At 34.2% G+C, this 23,754-nt stretch overlaps 1 protein-coding gene across 18 annotated transcripts in view; it reads left to right on the top strand.

Annotated features, from left to right (window-relative positions):
* MEF2C (myocyte enhancer factor 2C) overlaps positions 1-23,754 on the top strand; it is a 154,688-nt gene continuing 130,934 nt past the window's right edge. For 13 of the 18 annotated variants that reach the window (XM_082750482.1, XM_082750466.1, XM_082750494.1 and 10 more), the window contains exon 1: positions 1-307. The gene's annotated coding sequence lies outside the window, so the exon portion shown is untranslated. The remainder of the gene's footprint in view (positions 308-23,754) is intronic. The other 5 variants (XM_082750492.1, XM_082750493.1, XM_082750463.1 and 2 more) reach the window with 4 other exon arrangements.

Below are 23,754 nucleotides of genomic sequence, written 5' to 3'. Positions count from 1 at the left end.
CGCGCTCCCTCCGCGCGCGCACACACTTCGTCTCCAGCTCTCTGCTCGTTCTGCTCACAGTCACAGACACTTGAGCACACGCGTACACCCAGACATCTTCAGGCTGCTATTGGATTGACTTTGAAGGTTCTGTGTGGGTCGCCGTGGCTGCATGTTTGAATCAGGTGGAAAAACACTTCAAGGCTGGACGAAGTAAAGATTATTGTTGTGTTTTTTTTTGTTTTTTTTTTTTTTGTTTTTTTCTCTCTCTCTCTCTCTTAAGAAAGGAAAATATCCCAAGGACTAATCTGATCGGGTCTTCCTTCATGTAAGTACCTCTGACATTTCTCGAGGAAATGGAAATAGCCTGGGTATTGTCTCTGAAATCTGCATCAATATATTCCACCGCACTAGGTCTATTCCTGTGCCTTTTTGAAGGCTGAAGTTGAGGTTTGTTGTGCATTCTTTTTTTTTTTTCCCCTTAATTCCGTGATTTCCTGCTCTGTTGCTGAAAGTAACTTTTTTAGATAGTCTTATCTGTTTGCCATCAGTTATTGAAATCACTCCTGACTCGTTCTAGCCACACCAGTGTGTTTAAAGTTTCATGAAGTTAGTTCACGTCATTAGCATGTTTGATATGGTGGAGTGTGTGGAGCCTGGTCGATTTTAATATTTCACAGAATGTTCTGTGACCTTGAAGTACATGCCTTAAGATTTAGCCGCTAGTTTACTGTGGAAAGATGCTCCTGTGAGTCCCCCCAATGACTCTGATTTGCTTTGGGTTATGCTTCTGAGCCACTAATTCTTGGGATTAGTTTGAGCTAAAGCATGGCTGTCTGTCAGAGTATACCTTTGTGCATCTCCTTCCCTTACCAAAGTGCTGGCTTGATAGAGGGCTTCTCAGTTGGTGTGGGCAAAAAGTAATATCCTGGCCACGGTAGTCTACATTTCACAGTTCGTATTGGGGTTCAGTATATGCATTGCTGTTCAGGTCAAGTCAAATTCATAGCTATTTAAAAAGAAACGAGGTTAAGGCACTTTAATTGCCTTCTCTTTGGACTTTGGATGAAAGTTACCAAACTCAGTGATAAAGTTTGGCACAAAGGCAGTATATATATAGACACAACATATTGTTTATTGTATTATTTAAATGCTAGGCAAGGATTTAAATTTAATACTAATGTTATCTTCTTCCCTGAATATGGCTATTAATTCTTAAAGGAAATTTTATATCTGAAACATTTCCAACTATTCTAGGTCCAGAAGTTACCATTTTTTGGAAAAAGCTCTTTTCATCACAATGTAGGAATGTGTGTCTTTTGTATAAAATACCTTTATATGTAAATGCTGACAGTATAATAGGTAGAATCAGGCTCTCTGCCAGTTCTTTAACTGGTCCTCAGTGGAGAATTGCTTTGACACAAACTGCATTTTACTATTGTGAATCTGATACTAACTCTAATAGTCACTGTCTTGTGAAATGGTTAGTGACTGCATATATTCTCTAAGTGCTATAAAGGGAACTCCAGCCACCTCATTATATCAGTCCAAAAAAGTGACCAGCCTCTTTTTCACTGGCACCTTGCAGTGGAATTGTGGTTGCAGGGTAAAGATGTTTATATAGAGTATAATAACTCCAATCCCTAGAGACTTGGAGGGACATGGAAATGTGACCACCTGTGAACCCCGTTTAACCTCTGTATTGCATACTAAGTTTAGCTTTAAATAGATTAACAATCTCCAATTCTCCAATTTGAAACTGAAACATCTTACTTCACTTTTAATATAATACCAGTTTTGGCTAGTCTTTGAAAATGCTTAGTATGTACCAATCTGACACAAGCAGTATTTTTGTTTTTCCATCAGTTTCAGTTAAATATAATGCAGTTAATAAACCATATTTTGTCTCCCCGTGTATGCATAAAAATTACTAAATTAAAAGAAGTAGTTTAAAGCAAGTAGATTCAGAACATGACAGGTAAAATGAGATATGCCTATCTAATATTCCATCTCAAGAGGAAAAATAATCTCTAAATCAAAAATCTCAATTTATTTGTTGGAAAGTACATTTGGCTATATAGTAGACTACAGACTCAATTTTAAAAGTTTTCATCAAAGCACACTTTAAATTCAATGTTTAAAATATGATTCCCCAGTCATGTTAAGGAGACAATAGTTGGCAGTTATCTTTTCTTCAAGTTTTACTAAACTTTATAAAAATTTACGGTTATTTGATAATGTAATTCACAAAGCTTTGGAGTATTTGTGACATATTTTCCAGACTTCTTACAAAAAACAGTATTTTCCTTTACTCATTAATTACGCGATTTACATTCTGACTTCCGTGTATGCATGTCAAAGACAATATTAAAGACCTAACTTGTATTAAATATTAATTGGTTTCTTAGGTTTAAAAAACAATGAGCACCTTCTATTAAAAAGTCAATTTTTTACCTTTCCAGAGCTGTTCATACTTTGAAAGTATACAATCACATATATCATTAACTTTTCAAAATAGAAGCATGTAACATTAAATACATGAAATTTAAATAACAAGGACCTTACTGCACCTTGCCTCTTTTCTTCTTTATAAACATACTCAGTTTTCAGAATTTGAAATGGTTTATTCCTATAGTGAAATGGACTGTTTGTTGATTCAAAATTGGATACTGAAAAGTCATCATGTTTTATATTTTTCAGATTTCTATGTATTTCTTCCTTGGCCCTCACTTTTATACTGAGTCAATAGATTGAAAAACAGTACAACTATATCTTTCCAATAAATGATTTACTGTATTAAATTTCTTTTATAAAATGCTAAGCTAAATAACTCCTTGGCATATGTTAACATTATATTTCAAAAGTTTCTTCTGTTTATTGTAGAATGTTTTGTGGTTTTATTTCCCAATGCTGCATGCGGTATATTTTGAGTCTATGAAATCTCAGAAAGTAACAAAAATGGGGAAATATCTGTGCAATAGCACTTGTGCTACATAATCACCAAAAAAAAATAGTTATTAAACAGAGAAACCTGGCTTCAGGGACATGATTCAAAACAATATGGGAGAATTTCCTATGCAATTAAGGGTTACAGAATGGACTTTAGAGGGATTATCACTAAAGTTCTACTTTCTTTCAAAAGCACATCCTCAGAGAACACACCAGGCAGATTAATATCTAAAATTTATAAAAATGCACATATTCATTTTATGAATATAGTGATTGCCTGGACACAATGAAAAGATTTAATCACTGATGTTCACTCTGTGTGCTGCATGTGGAAGGATAGGTGATTAAGATCCCCGACCTCAGCACTGTACCTTAATCTCATGGGCGCGTGGACTGCCCTGCACTCAGTAAAGCCTGACTGTTCACCGAGATCTGTCATCTTTAGGAAATCAAACCAGATTACAGAGGCAATTCACAAAACCAGGAGCAACAACAGAGTCTGTGCACCTTACAAAAGGCGGATTACGCAGTTCACATGTTATTTTGATAGGTCAAAGATAAAAGCTGATTGTTGAGGAATGGCAAGACTCTCCAATTTCAAATGATTGCCAGATAAGTATACCACAACCCTGTTGCTTCATCGTTATGAAGAGCCATTCAAACAATAGAAAACTCAGTTTTCAAGTGACAGGCTTTCAGTAGGGAAGTAAGAGAAAACATATCCTTTGTGTGTGTGTGTGTGTGTGTGTGTGTATATATATATATATATATATATATATATATATATACCTTCGTCGCTTAAATTTTTAAGTTCCATCACTTCTTTATGAACACACATCAAGTTCTGGCTGCTTATGTGAAGCAGCTATCATAAGGTTTAAATGCAGTAGGCATTTTCAGGGGCGTTCTAGAGAGCACAAAACAGAATTTGCCAGAAATAAAACCTACACTCATGGTATTGAGTAACTGAGCAGAAAATGCATAGTAGTCAGTAGCCGTTATGTTATTCTGTTCCCAAATATATTCTTCATAAAAATGTGTAATTACATAGTTATGAATCTATACATTTAAAATATATCTTGATAGGTGTTTATTGGTCAAATTATATGTATTTCATGAATGTGATGTACAGATTATTCTTTACAACAAAATATGATGTTTTGAGAGTTTATTTCAGAGAATCAAGTTTTGGTTTACATAATAACATTTTGAAAACCCCAACTTCTTACACATCCACTCTACAGTAATTTCTTGCTTCTTTAAAAATTGAAGTCCTTTTTTACCCAACTGATGCCTCCTAGTGTTTCACACAATAAAACACTAATGAGTCACCCATAAATGTAAACATTGCATTTTCATTGCCTACATTTTCTGTGATACATAAAATTAATATTTATGTGTTTAATTTTCTGTGCATTATTATAAGATAAGAAATTCTATTGAATGAGATGTTTCATCTGAGTGGATTTGTGGCACACATTGCAGCTTTTCTTTGACCATAACAGTATCTTACTAAGTTTTAATAAGTTTATTACCTTCAGTTCCAGTTTATATATTCACTGTTTATATTCACTTATTCTAAGTGAAAACATAAGCAGAATAGTAGAGCTTCCATTTTGTAGGCCTGGAAACTGTATAGCTGAGTTTGTCGGGGAATGCCTAAAGAACATATTGCAAGGGGACTAACCATCCTATTTAAATATTAAAATATTTTAAAAGATATAAAAATTTGCCAACTTTATGTCTTTATATCTTCAGATTTCTATGTGAAATGGAATAAAGAAAAAGAGTTTAGGAAAAATAAAAGTAAAGATAAATGCATAGATTTCCCACAAATATGGAGTCTATCACTTTATTAGAAAATAACAAAAAACTTGCCTGGTGAGGGTATTAGTCTATACAATAGAAGGAAGACTCGTTAGAATGTAACTTCTCATGATCAGCAGGTTGTTTTAATGAGGTAGAAGTTAGTGGATACCAACTTTGGTGTGAGTTTTCTGTCATTAACATCATGGGCATAGACTTTCGATACTTCTGTCCTGTGACAAAAACAGCTTTCTGCTTGTACGTATTTTAGATGGATACTTTAGTTTTTGAATATTTTTTTTTAAATATTTATGAAAGGGAAGAGGCATTCCTCTAATAGGTCTAAAATTCAAAGGATACACTCAAAAACCTGTAAAATTTGTGGGCCTCTTCCTTAGTTGTCATACAACATACATGTGCACAAAAACAGTGACACATTTCTTCCACTGACACTTACAAGGGGTCTCAGCATCCAAATGTAGATACTAGAGTGAACATAGTTCATTTCTGTTACCTGTGTGTGTATCGTTTAGTTCTCCTGATTCAAAACACATATCATTTTAACAATATTTGACTCTCATTTAAGATTTGCTAATTTGGTCAATAATACAGTGCAATTCTGTGCATGTTGGACACATTTCAAAGAATGTAAGGGGGTGTGTTCCTTTCATTTAAGGAAGCAAACATAGAGAAAGGGGTGGACTTTTCCCACAAGAGCTAGATTTCTTCCCTTGGAGAATTGAAGCAAATATGCAGTGTGTAAGTGAATAACAGCATGAGAAAGAAAATAATTTCTAATAGTCTGATGTAGTTAGTGAGCAAAGAAACTGCTAGGTTTTTTTTTAAGCAGTTATTATTGATAACCTTTCTCACACTGAATGTTGAAAAAAGTCTATGAAAGTTTATAGTTTTAATATTAAGTAACTTCTGTAAAGTGCACTGAAATTAATTTTGCTCAAAACAAGAATTTAATAGTAACTATTTCACAGATATATTGAGGCGTAAAAGAAGTAACAGGAGCTAGAAGTACTCATTCCTTACCTCTCTCTTTCAAGAATAAGTAGATAACATCAGTGTTCTTATGTTAGTTGTTTTTGTCTGTGCAAGAAAAATAATTAAAATTCTATAACAAAGAATACTGGTGTAAAAAATATTATAAAAAGATTATCCAATATAGTATTCTCTCTTATATTTTAACACTAACTGCAAAAAGAAAAGTCATGTTACTATTAAGTATGGAAATTATACCTGTTATATAAATTCATATTTTGGTCAGGTGATAGTATCAGTAATATTCATTTGTCATCACCATAATGTATTTTTTGTCCATTGTCATTATATTACCCAAGTTAAATCTGTATATTTATTTTTAAAATATAGCCAGTGTAAGCAAAGTTCAAAGTACATAGGAAGAGAATCTTTTGAGGACATTATAAAGAAAATTGGTGACATTACAAGCAATAAAAACAGTAAACCTATTACGGGCAGATTTCTGCAGGAATCATTACTCTTTAATAATGCAGATGTTATACAGACTTTATTAATTCTTAATGTTGTAAATTTTAAATGAATGGAGCAATGTTGTTCATCCTGCAAGTGGTTGCGATTCATGTAGAATGACAGTGCAGATCTTCTCGTAATGATTTAAATGAAGTACCTTAAACTTGTTTTTAGAGACTGGAGAAACTGATCTCTGAGGCAGTCCCTGGTAAGAACCTGCTTTTTCCAAAGAGCATCCTGAGCATGGTCTGGTTTTCCTCTTGTTTCTTGTTGTCATAGATAAGATTCACATGAAGAATTCATAAAAATTCTTCTCAGATACTGTGGGTCTCTAGCATATAGGATTTAAAACATGATAGATATGGTCTTTTGATAGAATGAGAAGTGTTTTTTAAAATAGCTATAGCTACCTCTCTTTTTTTTACACATCTATGATTTTCAGCAAGTTAGAATGATAGCACGAGAATGCATCTTTTTCTGAACCCCGAAGATAGGCAGCTTTGGCTTAGATATGCTTATTTATTTGCAAAATTAAAAAGTAGATTTACTAATGTAAATAAGTGGAGACAGACAGGAAAATTAGTCTACTATTTAATAGAGTAAACATGATTTTCTTTTAACCTCCTAATTAATTGTTGACCATGCATAAGGTGTGCAACCAAGGCTTATTATGGAAGACCAGTATTATTGCTTAATGTAACATGAGGCACTGGGATTTCTTTAAAGTAATTTCGAAGATGTGATTATTTAGCAGAAATATTCACTGGAGCATTTTATTTTTAGAAATCATGGTCACACAAGGAAGCCTTTATAGGACCGACTACCTAATTGCAGTCAAAAATCTCTTTAATGAATGAACATACACACACATACACAGAAGACACACATTTTAAGAAAATAATGGCCTTATATTTTTCAATTATTTTGCCATGTTCTTTATATCTGAACAGAAGGTACATGTCTAAGCAGATGTTTTAAGTTATATCCTTCATGTAGGTGAGTCTGTAAATGTACCATTTAACTTAAATGGCTTTGTGGGAAGGTAGTTTGAGGAGTTTAAAAAGGAAAAAAAAAAAAAACCTCCAGTTACTATAGTTTCAGCTCGCTCTTTTTAAAAACAGTAATTACACTCAGGATAAAGAAAGAAAAATAAACTCTTTTAATTCTCTGTAACATCCACAGTTTCTGAAGTGGAGCCCTGGTATATTTTTATTTCTGAATATGCAGGGCAGGTACTGGCAACAGAGCTGCAGAATGAAAACTTCCTGGCTGCAGACCAGATACAGTGCACAGTGCCACATCATAAACTTCCCCTCTTCTGTCTCGGAATGATTTCAGCCCGAAGTAATGTCCTTTTTTCCCCTTGCGTAGGCTAAGGAACAGAGGGCCTTCTTCCTGGGCAATCGCTTTGGGAAAGGAAAAGCAGAACGTTTCCCCTCTTTAACTTGAAAATTCTGCCTCTTAAATCACTAAGACATTAACTGCAAAGTGGATTCAGTATGTTTCCTTTCTCTTCCCATATTGCAGTGTAGAATGCATAAAACAATAGGTGTAAGATAGAAAATGAGACCTCTTCCCAACCCCTCCTCCAGCACACACAGGCCCAGTCAGATATCTGTATTTTCTTGTTTTGCAGAGAAAAATATAATGGTTTCTTTTCAATAAGGCCTGTGCATTATATTCCAGATATGTTAGGTCATTTTGTGATGCAAATTAACGTGGGGTGTTTTTTGTACTTATCTGAGGAAATAGCAATGTTCTACCACAGTATGTGGCACTACAGTAATTTTTATTGATAAACACTCACAGTTTTAATGATTACTAGGTCAAAATACAGAGTACAAAGAGGGAGAATATGGGTTTTAGTTTTCAGATTTGGTTTATGTTCTTCGTTTCAAAAGTACAATGTAAGTAATGTGCTTTTTACATACAAAAATAAATCAACTTTTAAATATTTGCATTAATATTCTTTGCATTTGAAACTTTAGTCTGAAAACTCATACTTCTCCTTGTAAAATAAAAAAAAATTGTTATAACTGTCTTTAATTACCAATTACATTTTTAACCGATGCCAATGTGATTTTTAAATATCTTATTAAAAAATAATTTTTAGCAGCCATGGTTCTTTTCAGTTAGTAGCAGAATTCTTATTTGTATAAAGTAGACAGATTATGGCCAGAACACCTCTCTAAAACTAGCTTCCTCTTGTAGAAATGTATGAAGTCTTAAGTAGAAAATGGTACTATGTAATAAAATATTTGTTCTAACTTTATTTTTAAACTAAATTGATTTAATAGTATACAAATAGTACATAAATGTTAGTTTAGTCATTAACCCACACAACCAATTATTAATTGCCTGTATAAAAGTAACCAAGTCAGACAGTTATATGTAATTTAATTTTATTTCTCTTTAAAATAGATAAGAGATCATTTAAATTAATTTTAAATACCTAGCAGCTATTTTTCTATGTCTGCAAATGTTTCCTAAAAAAAAGTATCAAGAAATTATCTTAAAATGTAGAAGGTAGCTCATAAGAGCATGATCACAATGACCTATTCTTGCCAAAGGTGTTATGAGCAAAGGCCCTACACCTGGCACACTTTAAAGGCTCCTTAGCAAGAAGAAAATATGTTAAACTTTTTTTTTTTTTTTGCATGTGATAATATATACTTAAGAGTTGGTAATTTTCTGACATTCATTGTTTACAAAATTAGACACTCTATTTAAAAATCCAGTTTCTACTTTTAAAACTATTTCATTTAGGATATGGTATGAGACTTCTTTATCTTCTTGGGATTATACCGAACTGTAGGGTAATTTGAATCACCACCACTCAATAAATATTGTTAGACATATTGTAAAGTTCAATTGTTTGATATGTGTACTGAATAAAAGATTTTAAATAGAAAATGGATTGTTTTGCCATTTAAATTATAAAACTGTACCTGATTAAAATGTGAATCTCTTGGAGATTTCCATAGTAGGTAAATCTCTGGGCAAAAAAATTTAAAATTTTAAACTGACAACCAGTAACTTACCAAGTACTTTTTTAAGGAGACTGATTTCTATTTACATATGAGGAGTTTCGTTGAGTTTTGGGTGGCCTTGTAGTAAGGGTTCTATGGTTGAGAAAGGAGATCTTTTCACCCTTCTTCAACCGTTCGTATGTTAAAAACATATAAATCCAGTCCTAATTCCATTAGGATTATTTTTCTTAACTAAGTGAAGACTAACAACCTGCTTATCTAAAAAAAACTTTGTCCATTTAATCATTTCTAATATTTATCTGAAGATGTCTCAGAGTTTTGTATAGGTTATATAGGTTAAAGGGGGGAAAATGATGACTTTTCTTTCACATTTCAGTTTTTCTCCCTTTACATAAACCAAAAAGAAATTCCTATGATGACATTAATAGATTTGTAAAGGACCGGGTAAGCTGCTCAGTCCCGTTGCTTATTTTCCTATGGACCTTTGGTTGAAATGAATGGTCATTGTCTTTTTTAGGACTGTTAGATCTTTCTTGAGTTAGTGTGAGCTCTATGTAATTTTTTTTTCCTACTCCCATTTTATAGCTTCAAAACTTAAAGAATTCTTGACTTCATCCTTTTTTTCCCCCCTCAATTTTTTTTTGGGGGGGGGGGATTCTCTCCTGAGTTCTCTTCTTGCTTCAAAACATTTGGTATTGTGATAAAGCAAGTATACTTTCAACTGGATTTGACTACACATGAGATTGTAGAATGTCTCCTTAAACTTGAGAGATTGATGTGGTTCATCAAGCTCAATGCTATGTCATGTCTAAACACTGATCTTGAAACAGCAAAGGCTACATGATGACACCTTTGTAAGAAACTGCCGACAGCTTTAGAGTCAGTGGATGGTATATCTATAGCAAAGATGCACAGTGTTGTAAAGTCTCAGGAGGTGTTAGAGTTATCGGACTCCTTGAACCAAATTACGGCTTCCATAATGTTTGTGAAGTGTTGGGCCGAACTCCAAGATGTGAGTGTGTGTGTGTAAAGGGCGGGGCAGGGGAGGTTTAAGTGGAGGAGAGCAGAGAGAGTAAGAGACAGAAAGATTGAGATGAATGAAAGAGAAAGAGAAAATTGGGTCTCTTGATTCTCAAACATAAAAAGTTTGAAGACCCAGTGCCATATTAATATCATTTGTTTAATTACACACATATACACATATGTGCTCCTTAAGAAGAAGGCCCTAAAGTGATAGAGAGTAATGGTTAAGAGTAAGAACCAAAGTGGGTTCAAAATCCAGCCTCCCATTTATTGGTTAATGGATTTAGGAAGGTTATTTATCCACCAGAAAGCCTCAGTTTCAGCATCTGTAAAATGGGGATGATAATACTACCCACCTTTTAGAGTTGTTAGAATGAAACAGGATGATACATTTAAAAGCACAATGTAAGTGGTCAGTAATTAGCAAATTATCATAGCACTATGCTATGTTTTAATCATTCTATCTTCCTTCCAATTATGACCACTTAGAAATGCTTGACGGGATAATTATTTTGAACTTTTTTTCTGATAATACTTTCATAACATTAAAATCAGGTCACTTTGAAGACAAGTCTAATTCTGATGCTTTTGGGTCAATGTTAATGGCTACTAAGAACAATATAGTTTTTTCTCCAAGAAACTCAAAACCTTTCACAGATCAGATGTTGTTAAATATCATATTATTTTTAGAACCAGAAATGGGACCCAAGAAACATAACAATTCATCTATGAGTTTTAAAGGTCATTTATTGAAAGTTCTGAATTCCAGATAGATCATGGCTTAGTTTTGATAAAAACTCAGTTTGGATAATGAGTTTGATGTACATAGAGTTATTAGGTGGTTTTAACTGTAAAGACCGCCTCACCAAGAATTCTAAAGGATTTTGTTTTGGGTTTTTTTTTTTTTGTCATGGGTTTTTTGTGGTTTTTACATTAGTATTATCCACTTTTGAGGGCTACATTAATATTCTTTATTTTTTTTATTATCTAATTTTTTATTACCCAGTTTTGATTGCATGTGGAGACAGAATTAATTAATGAAGAATAAGGATCATTTTACTCAACTTTCTGTTCCTTCACAGTCACTCTTGCCTATAATAGGTATTCTAGAGACAATCACTGAATAAATTAATGACCTGTATTTATTTGTAAAGATAAAATATATTTTTAATCGAATAGTTAAAAATAAGTAAATGACATTTCTATCATGCTTTCTTGTTCCAAATTTAAGAGATTATTTGTTTTAATTATAGTTTATCAACTTTGAGAGGATGAACAAATGAACTTGAGTATTTTTCTACATGTGAGAAGAAATATAAAGTAGTACAGAAAATGCAGATTTTACCGAGAATTACACGTTCTAATAACAAAAGTAAACAAATTTGGGTTGGATGTGGATGAAATGGGACTATTTCTGGTCTCAGCATCTGTTTACCACTTCTTTGCTCAGCTTTTATATTCACTTAATTTCTGGAAGAAATTCATATTTTGGATGACAGGTAATGTCGACAAGGCTTGCCCAGTTTAGACAGCCTGTGGAGTATTAACCATTTAGAATTATTCTCACACTCAAATAATGCCCCTCTAGTGTGCACCTTGCATTTCAGCTTTCTTTTCTAGTCCTGTTTTAATGTAGGGCTAAAGAGTGCTCAGTGCAAGGAATACTTGCAGAGTGGACTTCCCTATGGTAAAACAGCATGGACAGCTCCCAACTCTGCAATCAAGGATGCCTCTAAAAGCTTTAATTTAAAAATAATAATAATAATAATAAGTCTGCATGAAGATGATGGAGCCCTCTAAGGCACATGGGCTTAGAGAATTATTCCCATCTGCAACCCCCTCCCCCTGCTTAGTAGCCCTTTCCAGGGTTATGATTACTGGAAAATGGCTGTTAATCACCAGATTTTTTTTTTTGACTGCAGCTGCTTCAGTCAGACTACTAATCTATTAAACAACTTCGTCTCCAGTTTAAAATTTGCATTGTATACTGTATAGAATAAATTTTCATTGTAATCAGAACATCCAAGAGAACTTCCTGATATGATTTATAGAAGCACATTTATTTTTATGGATGGACCTCTAGTGCCATTGAGCCAACTGTTTAAACAATACTGTGGTTGATCAGCATAGAATAAAATATTGTAGCACTAGTGAGTGTAAGCAGCATTTACAATAGTCACATTTGCAGAAATTCGGATTGTGGCATCTCTAGCACTTGGCAGTGTAATACCCATATAATTCAAAACTTAACCTAGATATTTAAAATTTGACTTCAACCTGAAAGGGTTTTTAGAAGTTTAACATTCTTGTACCAGACTGTGGTAGAGTGGTTTGGCCTCTTTTCTACCCTAATGCTTATTACATTTGCCATAATTTGAAGAAATAATCTAAAACCTGAGTCAATATTTGCTGTTAAAAAAGGACAAAACAGCCCTAACTTACGAAGGACCCTTTAAAAACACATTCTTATATGTAAAATTGACAAGCTACAAGAGGTGGTTGGATGAAGTTCATCATGTTGGAAAGAATGTTTCAATTAAAGTTGAGCACTTTCTCTTCCAGGTCTTTTTTTCTCCGTTTTTTATTTGCTGTGCCAAGGTATCCATGTGCGTTTTTCCACTGTCATCTGGCTCATTCCCAGCAGATGCACACAATCTGTTCTGCTGTCACTAACAGGGTTCGGTTTATGAAAAGAATGTGTCAGAACATGCCACTATAGTCACTTTTACAGGTTTTTTTTAAGAGTAACTGAGAATATATGCATTGCCCTAGTTTTATTGTACTCAGCCTTTAAGAGATTTCTAAGAAACTTTTATAATAGTCATAGACCAAAAGCATTCTTCTAAACATATTTTTGACCAAATATTTACTTTTTATTGAAAATAAAATGGTTAAAATTCACAAACCTCTTTAATGATGAACGGAATGTATTGTATTTAAATTTAAGGGTAAACTTTTATAGAAATGTTTAAAATAAAACAAAGATTTTTACAAAAAAACAGATTTCCAATTATCAAATTTACTTCATAGTCATTACATACATACCTTATACTAAAAACAAACCTGCTTTTCTACTCTAATCAAGATTTATTTCAAGAATATTGTGATACACTGTTTAGCGTCATAAATACCAATTATTTGACTTGAAAGATAATACTGGTTTCCTTAAGTGTTTGACATTGTTAAATTAGACCAAAAGCAGTTAAACTATTGAATTATTCTTATTCTGTATAGAGACACATTAAACTGTATAATCTCAAAATACTGTGACATTTTTCTCTTGAAGATATTCACATCATTCTAAATAGGTAGGTGAATATTTCTGAACTTAATTTTTATTGATTAATGTGTCTCTATTCCTATCCACCATTTTAAATAAAAATTCAGTTGTTGTCTTCATAGAAAACAATTTCTCTGGTTTTATACAAATAAAAAAATCTAAGCAGTGGAAACCTGCATTCATTTCTGAAATAAATGAGTTAGCACAATTTGAACTTTTAGGTATATATGTGTTGTAAGTATCTACTACATATATATATATATATATATGTATATACATATATATATATAAGCACATGCGGATAGATAATGGACACATTTACTTTTTGTATACAGATCATGCTATTTATATATCTCCCAGAACTGAAGATTTAAAAATGAACCTAAGTGCCAATTTTAGATTTTTTAAACAATTTTTGATATGAAGAGCAGTTCAGAGTTCAGGAGAATTAAATATTTTTTAATCAAAGTTATAATTCACTTGAGCTAAAAATGAAAATACAGAAGCTACATTAACAAGTGATCACTTATACAAATTAAGCATTAATTATACATATTTATATAGGAAAATTAGTTCTTAGATTTCTGCATAAAGAGAATTTATGAAAAATATTTTAAAGCATAATTTGTGTCAAAATTTTCTGATTACGAAACTGATACATTGTCACATGGACAATGCAAGCAATATAAGTTAAGAAGCTTTTTTGCAAACACTTTGCACATTTAGCAAGAAAATAATTTACTTAGAACTCATTGGTTCTGCTGTCACATCATCTTGATTAATTGCTAAATAAATTTTCTGTCTAGAGTTGTATTAAATGATTGTTGTAGGAAGTTTCCATAATACCTAAAGAAAGAGTAATCCTGGTTCATTATATTTCAAATATAGCAATGTAATCTTATCTATCTTATGTTGATTTTGTAATGTTTTCGAGATATGAACAGGGCACATATATTTAAGACGAGTAATAAAGGACAGTTCTGGAGTTCATGTTTTCCTGGCAGCATTTTAATTTATCCATGACTTTATATGTCAGATAACTTTACTTTTTGCCTAGTCTTGGTACTTGAATTATTTTGGTTTTGGTAATCCTGAATGTTTGCCATTGGGATAAAAACGCTGCTATACACCAGGAATCACGGGTGGTTAACTAAAAGAATGTTTGGTCAATTCCCATCGGTTGTCAGAGCCTCTTCTCTTCCCAGAGCCATCAGTAAGTGGGGCTGGGAAGAATTGCTGTTGCATATTACAAGATGGTAGATTTGGCCTCGCTAACTAACTTGCCAGTATTAGGACAGAAGTCAGGGATTAGAGAACAACCAGAATCTTTTCTTTTGCTACAATTTGATTATACATACGATCATTTGGAGACAAAACTCCATGAGCAAACTTAATTATATGTATTCTGAATGACTAATCCTTAAAGTCCTCTATCGCTCAAAGTGTAAATACAATCCTAAATTTCATTGGGAATGAAAAAGGCTTGCTCCTTTTAATGGGATTCACAGAACTAAAGAACATTTAGAATATGGTTTTCCCTGTGAAATACTTTTAAATACCAGATCTTCTGAAAAGGTAGGCTCTTTTACTTAATATGCCTCATAAAGAAATAATCTGGGGGCACCTGGCTGGCTTAGTCTGTAGAGCATGTGACCCTTGTTCTCGGAGTTGTGGGTTCAAGCCCCACATTAGGTATAGAGATTTGTTAAAAATAAAATCTTAAAAAGAAAAAGAATCTGATTTTTTCCCTAATTTTATATTTAAAAATTAAGGGAAATGTGGTTTTGAAAATCAAATTTTTCCTGGTTCTCTAGGAAGTGAACTGTAGGGCCAGTTTATCTCAAAAACTTTTTTTTGTTGTTTCTATTCTTTTTTAATTCAAAAAAAATTTTTTTTAATTTTGCCAGTTGCCTCAATTTCTGACATGGGTGCCACCCTCTTTTGTGGTTGGGAGATAATTCTTTCTTTGCATTTGCTTAGTCATAGGTCTTTTGGGGGTAAAGACAGATTATTTTTGTGAAGTTGTCCCCAAAATATGTATTATTCATAGACTAAGAAACCCTTCAAAGAGTCTCTCTGCACGGGTAATGATAGGTTGGACTACAGTGACCAGAAGGCTCTCCAGTCAGCTTTCTTTGGGGAATTTAAAGACAGTTGTATCCTTTTTCCATCTGCATCAACATATGTTGACCAGTTGGTTTTCAATTCATGCTGGCTTGGTGGTTGGAAGTAAGACTGATCTTCTATAAATATATTGATACTTTCAGCTGTGACTTAGGAATTCCGCTTTTACCCAGCATCACCACTAAAGGTATCATTAATAATTCTAATAACTTTTATATGTGTAAAAGGCATCTATTATTAATTTGGAAGTAATCTAATTACAACTGTTTTTAGGTAGTAATGATCACAGCTAACATGTTCTTAGAGTTTTATTGTGTATTTGGGCATGTTCTAAGGCCTTGAGGCTTTATATACATTAACTCATTTATGAGATAGGCACCGTTGCTATCCTCATTTTGTAGATGGAGAAACTGAGGCAAACAAAACAAACAAAAACCAAAAATCTAAGCCATTTACCTCAAGTTATCTACTTTGTTAATGGCAGAGCTAGAGCTTCACCCAGATAATCAGCCTCCAAAGTCCACTCTTATATCCAGTAAGCCAAAATCTCACATACATGATCTCAGCAATTAGGTAAGAAAAAAAAAATGACCTAACTATAGATACTTAATTTTGCATGGCATCTTGGGGAAAAGTATTCAGGAATCCCAGATTGAAATGTTCATAAACTACATTTATGAGATATGTTGGTACTGTATTAAAGAAGCAAATTAATTCTTTGTCTATGATACATATATTGTTAACCTGGAAGGAAAAAAATGTATCTTGTCAATTATTTGATAGATCTTTTTTCCACAAACAATGTTTTATTCTTATTGGTGAAAATCTGATTTTTTCCAGTGAAATGTGAGCATCTAGTTTTATGTTACCCATCTCCAGTTTGCTTCTCAGTTTTTGAGCTGTTTTGATTTTTAATCTTCACTTGCAGGAATCATGTAGTTTTAATTTAAGAATGTGAGCTGTATGACAAGAGTTTATAAATGGATATTAAAAATTTTTAGGAGTTAGCCTATTAATTAGTGCAGATAGGTATTTTGGAGAATTTGAATTAGAGCATACCTTTTAACTTATTTGTAGTTGAAACAGAAAACAAACAATACTTTAAAACCAGATAGAGATATGAAATAAATACTGACACATTAGAACAACTTCTATTCTATTTGAAAACTAAAAAATGTTATACCAAGTTTATTTATCCAACACATGGCTTTGAGTTTTGGCTAAATATTTCTGTGTTCAGTAAAATACATTCTGAAAAATGTAAAGGGATCAGTTTTAGAATTTTTATTGTGAGGAATAATACTAATTTCCTTTTCTCTAATAAGCAGTTTTCTTATTTTTTCAAAGAAGTATTACCGTGCTCTTGACTAGATATGAGGATAGAGAGGTCAGAGGTCAAACTGGACTCAGATTCACCAAATGTATACACTTTAGACTTCAAAATTAATAGCCCCCATATCTTTTCAGACATGGTTTCCTTGCCAAATTTCCAATGTATTTTAGTAACTTCATTTGGTACCGCTTTATTTCACTGTTGAAGAGAATCAAATGCTATTTGGATTACAGTACAAACACCAGAATAACCTGTGTTTTCTGTATTTTAAAATGCTTTTATTAGAAATATGACTTGAAGATTTGGGAATTAGATGGGTGATTTGGAATTAATTGGTTACAGTGATAAATAGTCTTCCTGTCATTTTATTGTGCCCACTGAAAGGGAAAGGTTTGTGTGCTTTATGCAATGTTAAGTGCCACTGGTAGTGCTCAGTATTCATCCCTCTCTTAGTAATGAAACCACCGAGCTAGTTATGCCTACTTCCTAATGTTATTTTGACTACAGTTATTTGAATTCCCTCCTAGAAACTTTGAACTGTAAAGCACACTCTTAAGACTTAATGAAACAACGGATTTATATTTAGTATCCATTTGAGTTCGAAATATACAGGAAACAAGTATTCACTATAAAGGCCCGGATTACCCAAACCTGAGGAGGAAGTCTTAGCTGTTGGATAATTCTATAAAAGATAATTACATAAGGTTATTAGCAATATTTCCGGAAGAAGATTGTGATATAATTGATATTGCATTTCAAAGGCCTTTTAAAAATTTTTGATCAAACAAGGATTAAAATCAGCTAACAATTTCTTACAAACAGAAGCCATTCAAAAACTGAGTTGAAATTGATCTTGTGTATATGTTAAGTGACAGAGTCCTAGGTGTCCTTTATACAGTTAATTTAGTGCAGGGATTCTCAATCCTGGCTGATGAGCATTTGGGGAGATTTTTTTTTGCAAATACGTATACCTGGGTCACATCTCCAGATCTGGATTATCTTGGTGTGCTGTGTGGTCATGCTGTTTTTCAAAGCTGCCTGGGTGATTTCAATGTGAGGCGTGAGTAAGAGACACTATTGAGAAGAAGATAAATGTGAATTTTGAACTTAGTCATAAAACTCCATGCATCCCAGAAGTTAAAGAAACAAATAAGCATATAACTCTGTCCATAAAATGTCTGCTGCTCTTTTCAACATTTCCCCTTGAACATCAACTACAAATTAATTAATTAATCTGCCAGTACATTCAGCAAGTGTGTCATGGGAGGTGGCTTGCTAGGTGTTAGGGATACAAAAGGGAAAGATGGAGTCTCGGCCTTTGAGGAATTCAGTCTGATGAGGGAGATGAACATGTGAAGTTGCCATTATGAGTGTAATGTGATAAATGCTACAATGCCGGTATGTGGAAGGGATGTTTCAGAGATAAAATGTTCAGCTTTTTTTTGAGAGATGACTTCTTGGTCAGGCCAGTCTTCAGTAGAAGAAAAGGACACCTAAGGTGAGTTTCAAATGAGGAGTCAAATCCTGAAAATACCCTGGAAAAGGGAATTTTTAAAATTCTCTCCCCTCTGAAAACATAACAATGTTATGAATTTTTTTGTATGACCTACCATATTCTTTCTGCCTCCCCATTTGGAGAAGGTGCCCAGGCCTTGTCCAGGAATTTAGGTTCTGTTTCTATTGAGGACAGCTGATGAAAGCTATGAGGATGGTAGTGGGAAGAACCTAGCTAATCCCCATTCCATTCTCTGGCATGACAGAAAACCTCACGGTTATGGATCTCGAGGTAACTTGGAGGACTTGCTCCTGCTCCACTCCCACTTGTGCCCTATTTCCTAGACACAGCTGAAAGGAAGGATGGTCTGATCCAGGCCCTCCCCTGCAATTCACTGTTTTGACAAGGGATGGAACTAAGTCATGAATGAGGGAGAAGAGCATCAGCCGTGAGGTACCACCACACAGATACTTTATACAGTGAAGATTCAACATTTATCTTTTACTTAAATTGATTTAAAGAAAACTTCAAGTGATATTTATCTTTTTTTCCTTATTCTAAAAAAGCAAGAACAGATAAATAAAAGTACTTCAGGGATGCCTTACCCCTAAGAAAAAAAAACCTTAGGTACTTCATTTTTTCTTAAGTTTTTTTTTTTATTTATTCATGAAGGGCAGGGAGAGAGAGGCAGAGGCAGGGGGAGAAGCAGGCTCCCCGCTGAGCAGAGAGCCCGATGCAGGACTCCATCCCAGGACCCCAGGATCATGACCTGAGCCTGAGGCAGAGGCTTCAACCCTGAGCCACCCAGGCATCCAAGCTTTAGGTATTTTTGAAGTGCTCTATTGAAGGGATTGTAATAAAAGAGAACAAACCTTTAAGACGTAGCAAACCACGGTCTTAGAAGAAACACAGAATCCAGGAGATGGGACTTAGTTTTTCTGTGTTGCCAAACAAACATATAACACACACATGCGTGCGCGCACACACACACACTCACACCAGTTTCTCTGTATGTCAGAAGGCAGAAAAGGGAAGACTGACAAGAAAATAAATACACTGGTTCCACAAGTTACATTAGAAGAATGTTGCATCATTTCATAAGAAGCCTTACTGTAAAATGAGCCACATGCAATTTTATGTAAGGAAGTTTAGATGGTGGTCTTGGTTATATAATGGAATAAAATTCCAAATCTATAAACAAACTTCTCATTGCAGCTGCTAGACCGCATTACCTCCACAAACCAGATTCTTCACGAAAATAAGCCCAATTTCATATTGGGAGGAAGGAGGGGGGAACAGAGAGCTGCACGGCTTGATTGTATCATTTCCCAGTGACTAGGGTAGAGAATTAAATTAGTTATGAAAATTGAGACCTTTGATCTAAGGGGTTGACTTTTTGAAAGTCATACAATGTACGGAGTTTGATCTCAAATAGATAATACATTAACATCACACATACAATTAGAAAATTATCACCTTGAGTAAATTAAGTATACAGCATTGAATTCAATTAGTGTGTTATTAGAGATTTACAAGTCAGTAAATATCATAAGGTGAGATTAATTTTTTTAAATGCAATTGGAAATCCTCCAAGATTTCAGTAGGATCTAGGTGAAAACAAGTGATTGGAAGCCCGTGAAAGTCTCCCAACGCTGGTTTTGCAGGAACGGGGCATGTTTCTCAAAACTATTTTATCTCAGAAAGTCAGAGTTTTCTATGATTGCAACTCTTGAGAGTCACTGAGGTTATCCAGATGAGTTTTTCTCTCGCATCATGAAATAGTTGAGAAGCTCTTTCATGGGAATCAGCTCATAAACAGATAAAACTAGTAAATTTCAAGAACATGCTACATTCAAATAAGATAATGCTACAACGTAGCTGTGTTACATTTCTAGGAACATTTAATACAGTGGATTTCAGATCTGCCTTTACATTTGACTTCTTGGAGAGCTTTTTAAAAAAAAATTTTGGATAACGAGCTTCAGTGATTATGATATCATTGGTCTGGGATGGGTCTAGGTATCAGGACTTTTTAAAAAATATCTGAAGTGATTCAAATGTGCAGAGTTAAAGAATACTGTTAACATTCAAAAATCTTTAGAACTTTGAATTATCTTTGAACACAAAGTTAAGTAGATACAGAATATTAGCATTATTTTCCCTCTTAACCATAAAATTGAGAAGAAAATAAATAAAATTAATTTCTTAAATTACAACAGGAACATTATTTCTTCCATAGAATCTTCCCTTTCCCAGTTTATGAGACCAGCTGTATCATTCCAGTTTCTAAATTATTGGCATTTCTAAAGATGAAATAACAGGGGAAGTGATGAACTTTATAAATAGACTGTCTAAACTATTTGGCATGAGGGGTCAAGATGTAGGCGAAGCTGGAAAAAGACATGAGTAAATTAGCCAGAGGCCAGCAGTTGTTGAATTCCCTAAATTTCCTTAAGAAAGGGAAGAATAAGAATACCTTTAATAACATATTTTTTTTTCCAATGTGTAGTCAGTAAAACCCAGAGGAGAAAAAAATTTACCTTTTGAGCCAAAATTAGGTCATGCCAACCACAGCATATTGGAAGCTCTACTTAAAATGTAGTCTTGCAGGATTGCTGTGGATCCTCTTAATATCACGCACGTGGTAAGGCTGACACTTCCAGATCAGGACTGCAGTGCTCTGCTCAGTCTGTCCACCCCATTCAGGCCGCCATTGGTATACAGACATAATCTAAGATTGTGTCTGAAAGTTGTGCTCTGGAATATGGCATTTTTTTAAGATGAAAAAGTTTATACTTTCTAAACAACAACAACAAAACACAGTTTATTTTGTTTTATGATTCTAGAGAGGGGAAATGTTCGAGGAAACAGGAAATGGACCTATCTAGTGGCTTCCTGGTAATGAGGAGAAGGTTATTTGAGAACTACCTTACCATTAAAAGAAGAAAGAAAAAACCCTACAAAGTAATAGTTTCATTCATTTAGTCACCTGTTCACATTAGAAGTGGCAGGGTTGTTCTTTTTCCAGCCTTGAGGGATGTGGAAGAAAATTAGAAGGTACTCCATTCACTTCATTGGCACTTATCATTATTAGAATGTTGAATCTACTGTAAAATGCAGTATATTTCCATTACATAGAAGAAACTGCTGCTTTTTTTCTTACTTGCAGAGCATAGCATTTCACTGGTGTTTCTGTTCATTATTTGAATGTTGAACTGGCCGTAAAAATATAACTTATTTCCATCACATAAAGGAAATTTTTACTCTTCCCTCCTTAGAGAAAGTATTTAATGAAAGGATAAGACCTATAAGATTTTTTAAAATTTTATTGTAGAATGAACTCGAGAACTTCATTCAGTTGTGTAAGGAAAATATTGTCCCTTGTAGTATCCAACATATTTGTTCTGTTCTCAAAGAAAAAAAAATGAACTATATCTCTTGTTGAACACTACTAAATTTATTCCCATCCAAAAAAAATCCTCAAATTTTTAGACTTCTTCCTAAATACCATTTCTGGCTGAGGCCTTCATAGCCATGAGCTTTATACCAATGCCATATCGGCAAAAAAAGTTTTTCTTTTCCAGCACTTTGCGATATCTACAAGTAATTATATCAGCCTAGTGAAGAAACAGTAGAGACATAATATTCTGTCTTCTCTGAATTGAACTGGGATATTATGCAAGAGAGTGAAAAAACAAATGCTTTCTTCTGTAGAATATTGCATATAGTTCCTATAGACTCATATGTTAAATGACATTCTCCTTGATATTTCTTGTATGCTAGTTCTACATTTTCTGATAAAACAGGAAATAAAAGGCTCAATCGTTATAGCATGGGGATTCTGGAAATAATTCACAGAGGAGAAAACTCTTGAGCTGAATCTTAAAGGAAGAGCTTCAGTATGTCGTTGCTTGTCGCTACATATCTTGTCTTTTGAGTAGACTGTAGCATAGCACTATGCACCCAATAATACAGTCACATCCACAGCCTATGACTAATTTGTGTACCCAAAATCTGCTTTAATACTGGAAAATCTAGATTTTATTTTTCATGGAAACATTTTAAAATGGTTATTAGCTTCTCACATGAGCCCACAAAAATGCCCTGTGCAGTTGCAATAAAAATTTAAAAAATAGTAAGAAGTCATAAAGGTGTTGTAATACAGATAACTAAATTATACTGTTCAACTGTCCTTAACCAGTAATGCTTCGCCAAAGCACTCTTGAAAAAAAAAAAAAAGAGAGAGAGAGAGAGATTTTATTTATTTATTTGACAGACAGAGATCACAAATAGGCAGAGAGGCAGGCAGAGAGAGAGGAAGGGAAGCAGGCTCCCTGCTGAGCACAGAGCCAGATGCGAGGTGGGGGGGTGGGGCGGCGGGCAGGACCCTGGGATCATGACCTGAGCCAAAGGCAGAGGCTTCAGCCCACTGAGCCACCCAGACGCCCTGAGCCAAAGCACTCTTGATGAGGAGCAGGAATTTCTGTGGAAATAATGCAAACAATTTCTAAGTTTTAAAATGTAGTCTGCTAGGGCACCTGGGTGGCTCAGTCCTTAAGGGCACAGGCTCAGATCATCATCCCAGGGTCCTGGGGATCGAACCCATATCTGGCTTCCTGCTCAACCAGGAGCCTGCTTCTCCCTCTCCCTGTACCCCTCCCTGCTGCTCAAGCAGTCTCTCACTATCCCTCAAATAAATAAATAAATAATAAAGTCTGCCATGTACAGACCTCAGAATCATATGCAGTGTTCCTTCAAAGTCTAGAGTTCCCACCGCCACTTTCTTGAGAAAATATTTCAACGTGGTGTTTAAATGATTAACGTGTTTATTGGCGTTTGAAGATTACTGCATAAAGAATGCAGTATTCTTAGTTTATAATTTCTTTTTAAAATAGCTTTTTCTGGGGCACCTGGGTGGCTCAGTGGGTTAAAGCCTCTGCCTTCGGCTTGGGTCATGGTCCTGGGGTCCTGGGATCAAGCCCCACATGGGGCTCTCTGCCTGGTAGGGAGCCTGCTTCCTCCTCTCTCTCCACCTGCCTCTCTGCCTACTTGTGATCTCTCTCTCTGTCAAATAAATAAATAAAAATCTTTAAAAAAAAATAGCTTTTCCTGTTCCTTAATGCAGGTATATAATAAATATCACTCTAAACGTTGATTAGTTAAGGCCAGTTACCATGTGGAACATACTAGAATTCCCCAAGGATAACTGAGCAAGAGCTAAAGAAGAGGACACAACGGGATAAATAAGGATATGCCGGGGTGCCTGGGTCGCTCA

Source organism: Mustela nivalis (assembly GCF_964662115.1).
Source record: "Mustela nivalis genome assembly, contig: HAP1_SCAFFOLD_1155, whole genome shotgun sequence".
NCBI lineage: Eukaryota > Metazoa > Chordata > Mammalia > Carnivora > Mustelidae > Mustela > Mustela nivalis.
Note: the sequence above shows the minus strand (reverse complement) of the source record. Positions and strands in the feature narration are given on the sequence as shown.